At 45.8% G+C, this 4,089-nt stretch overlaps 1 long non-coding RNA gene across 1 annotated transcript in view; it reads left to right on the top strand.

Annotated features, from left to right (window-relative positions):
* Positions 1–1,500: 1,500 nt before the first annotated feature.
* The window catches only part of LOC148146155 (uncharacterized), a 16,533-nt gene continuing 13,944 nt past the window's right edge, over positions 1,501–4,089 (top strand). The window contains exons 1-2 of the long non-coding RNA XR_015760796.1: positions 1,501–1,673; positions 1,760–1,874. This is a non-coding gene — a long non-coding RNA (uncharacterized LOC148146155). The remainder of the gene's footprint in view (positions 1,674–1,759; positions 1,875–4,089) is intronic.

The raw sequence follows: 4,089 nt of genomic DNA, 5'->3' as shown, positions 1-4,089 counted from the left end.
TACTGCGCGGGCCCCCTGTTCTTCGTTAGGCAGGCAGACTTTACACAGTGGTCTTTCCCCACCGCGCCTTGGCGGCAGCTGCCCCAAGCTTCAGCGCGTCCCTCAACACGTGGTCCTGGACCATGGAATGTGCCAGTCTGCAACACTCAGTCGGGGTCAACTCCTTCAGCTGGAAGATCAGCAGGTTTCGGACCACCCAGAGAGCGTCCTTCACCGAGTTGATGATCCTCCAGGCACAGTTGATGTTCGTCTCGGTGTGCGTCCCGGGGAACAGGCCATAGCTGACCTCCAACAGGTGCTAGCAGAGCACTTTGCATACGCAAATGAACTTGAGCAGGCAAAAACCACAGCGTCCTGTTTATCTGCAGCTCAGTATTAGGGCTATGGCTAGGGTTAGGGTTAGGGCTAGGGTTTGGGCTAGGGTTAGGCTTAGGGACACGGATATAGTAGAGTTGGGGTATAGGGTTTGGATTAATGATAAGGTTACTGTTAGCAACAGGATTAGGAATAGGATATGGATTAGGGGTAGGGTTAGCATTAAGGATCATGATAGGGCTAGGGTTAAAGTTGGGATGGGATTTTGGATAGGGTTAGGGATAGTGTTGCGGTCAGTGTAAAGTTTAGGGTTAGGGTTCAGGATTGGGTTAGGGTTATGGTTAACCTGCAATCGGGTTCTGGTTCGGGTTTAGATTCGGATTCGGATTAGGGTTAGGGTTAAAGTTGGTGATAGGGTTATGGTTAGGGTTACAGTTAGGGGGAGGGGGAGGGTTAATGTTTGGGTTATGGTTAGGGTTACAGTTAGGGGGAGGGGGAGGGTTAATGTTTGGGTTATGGTTAGGGTTACAGTTAGGGGGAGGGGGAGGGTTAATGTTTGGGTTATGGTTAGGGTTACATTAGGGGGAGGGGGGAGGGTTAATGTTTGGGTTATGGTTAGGGTTACAGTTAGGGGGAGGGGGGAGGGTTAATGTTTGGGTTATGGTTAGGGTTAGCTTGCTTCCCGTCGGAATATTGTTTGAGAGCTCTCTGGACTCATCTCAATTCCAGTGTCCCAGATCACCAGCTTTAGTACCCTCTGGAATGTAACTGCTTTGTCAGTCTGAGCCATTCAAGCTGCTTTCTCCAGTCTCTGGAATCAAATTAAAACAGTGTTCAGGCTTCTCTGTATTTAACTTACTCCTGCCTTGCAATCAGCGCCCCCACCCCCCAAATCATTCCTTCATATTGTTGGTCTCCAAGCTCTTACTTATTACTATTTTGATCAGCATAATGTTTCGAAACACAGGTGTGTGCTGAATTATCTGCTATTTCTCTCTGATAATGAATTATAATTTTATTGGGGCAATATGATCTCCCAGTCATAACAGGACCTTATCGTTACTTTCTGCACACCCCCGGCTTTCCTGTTGTAGGCTTACTGCCTGTCTCCAGCCCGATATCCTTGCCCTGAGGAGTTGACAGCAGCCCCACTCAAGTGGACTGCGAAGGCCCCTGCATTGGGAGCCCTCTCTCCCAGCTCACTCTCCACAGCCCTTTCTGCCGTCTCCTGAGGCCTGGTTGTTCTGCATCACTGAAATCACACCGTTGCTGGTGAAGCTAGAGGTTACTCGAGTTCATGAGGGAGACTCCTGACGTGTGTCAGTGTGGGGAACGTTGGTACTGAGGCTAAGTGACAGGTAAAGAGAGGCAGGGAAGTATGTCAGTGTGCATTGATGGGTATCTATGTCTGTGTGCAAGCATTAATGTCTGATTTTTTATTCAGTTCCAGGATGAGGGCATCGCTGGCTCGACTTTATTGCCTGCCCCTAATTGCCCAGAGGGTAGTTAAGAGTCAATCACATTGATATGAGTTTGGAGTCACATGTAGACCAGACCAGGTAAGGATGACAGTTTCCCTCCCAAAAGGACAGATGGGTTTTTCCCGACAATCAACACATTTGTCATTTGTCATTAATTCCAGTTTTTTAATTGAATTCAAATTCCATCATCACCCGAGAATTACCTGGATGTCTTGATTAACCACTGGGCTTTGCTTCCCTTGTTTGTTTGTGTCTGTGTGTGTGTGAATATATCATTGCATACCTGTGAATATTCATCTGTGTGATTGTGTGTGGGTGTGTGTGTTAGTGTCTGTGAGTCTATGTGTCTCTGAGTGTTAGCCTATGTGTGAGTCTGTGAATATTAGTCAATGTGATTGTGTGTGGGTGTGTGTGTTAGTGTCTGTGAGTCTATGTGTCTCTGAGTGTTAGCCTATGTGTGAGTCTGTGAATATTAGTCAATGTGATTGTGTGTGGGTGTGTGTGTTAGTGTCTGTGAGTCTATGTGTCTCTGAGTGTTAGCCTATGTGTGAGTCTGTGAATATTAGTCAATGTGATTGTGTGTGCGTGTGTGTGTTAGTGTCTGTGAGTCTATGTGTCTCTGAATGTTAGCCTATGTGTGAGTCTGTGAATATTCATCTGTGTGATTGTGTGTAAGAGTATGTGCATGTTTGAGTGACAGCGTGTGTGTCTGCACATATTAGTGTCTGTGAGTGAATGTATGTGTCTGTGAGTGTTAGTCTGTGTGTGAGTGTGAATGTTAATCTTATGAGTGTGTGAGATTGTGTGTGTGCATCAGTGATAGTTAGTTTGTGTGACTGTTCATTTGTGTGAGTCTGTTTGTGTCCATGAGTGTTAGTTTGTGTGTGTCTGCGAATGTTTGTGTGAGAGTATGTGTGCACATATGTAACGATTAGTCTGTGTCTGAGAGTGTTTGTGTGTGTGCTTCACTGTGTTTGCAAGTGTTAGTTTGAGTGTGTTGTTATGTGTGAGTGCTAGACTGTGTATGTGTGTTTCTGAGTGTTTATGTTTGTCGATGTCTGACTGTTTTTGAGTGTTTGTGTGTGTTTGAGTGAGAGTGTGTGTATGTGTGTGTGTATGTCTGTAAGTGGCAGTGTGTGTCTCAGTGTGAGTTTTTGTGTCTGTGGGTGTTTGCATGTATGTGTGAGAGAGTGTGTGTCTGTGTGAGAGTGTGTATGTGTGTGTGAGAGAGTACGTGTGTATGTGTGAGAGACTGTACATGTGACTGTGTTTGTGTGTCAGAGTGAATGTGTATGGGTGTGCATGTTAGACTGTGTGAGTGTCTGAGTGTGTGGCTGAGTGTGTTAGTGTGTTTCTGAGTGTTATAGTGTTTGTGTGTGTGTTTTGTGTGTCTGAGTAAGTGTTACACTATGTTTGGGAATGAGATCAGCGTTTGTGATGTGCATTAAGTGGGCACTACGGGAATAATTAGAGCAGAGTTTGTGGTTTTCTGCACTTACTCTGGGTTCAGAGACTCCCACTGGAATTACAGTCGGGAACAAGCCCGCACTAATACAGGCGGAGGAAGAAAAACATGGCGTGACAGACTGAATGCTGGGCCCAAAACTGAATCAGCCAAATCCCAAGTTAAAGAAGATTTTGCATTTCTTTAGCACAGTCAGCAGCTCAGTACATTTACTGCCAGTGAAGCAGTTCTTGGATCTGTTAACTCCCTCTAACCAATATTAACCCCAGCAGCATTTATTTTCGAAAAAAAAGCTAATCTGCCATGAAAATGGACACTGGGAGTCTTAGGGACTTGCCTTGAAAATTCACATGCCTTCTCTTGAATTCTTCTGAGGCCAAATACAGATAGTCAGACTGTGTTATCTCACGATTCAAACATAAAAGATCATTAAAAAATCCAGGCCTTTCCATTGACCCCTCAAACGGCATATAAGACTGAAAAGCTCCTAGAGTGCTGAAGAAAATCACAAGAAATCTCAGAATGAATGAATTTGCGTTCTGGAATGTGGATTCACGAAGGTGTTTTGTTTGACTGTGAGAAAAAAATTGCCGAGCGTGGCCCATTTGAGAAGATGCATCTGAACAGCACGAGAGATGTGACCTGAAACAGTTGGTGCTGTCAGCGTGGGTGACAGGGAGTGGTATCTGAGGTTGCTGCATTAAACCAGGCCAGCATCCCCCACAAGCTGCAGTGCCTGAACCTGAAATAAAGGAACCTTCGCTCAGTCCCAGGGCCTGACTGAGGCCAGATGTGGGGGGGGGGGGCTCCAACTATTCAGCGACAGAA

This window comes from Chiloscyllium plagiosum, unplaced genomic scaffold, assembly GCF_037043375.1.
Source record: "Chiloscyllium plagiosum isolate Xiang-an unplaced genomic scaffold, Cpla_swu_hap1 HiC_scaffold_21, whole genome shotgun sequence".
In the NCBI taxonomy this organism is placed as follows: Eukaryota; Metazoa; Chordata; class Chondrichthyes; order Orectolobiformes; family Hemiscylliidae; genus Chiloscyllium; species Chiloscyllium plagiosum.
The sequence above is the reverse complement of the archived record's forward strand: the minus strand, read 5'-3'. Positions and strand labels throughout refer to the sequence as shown.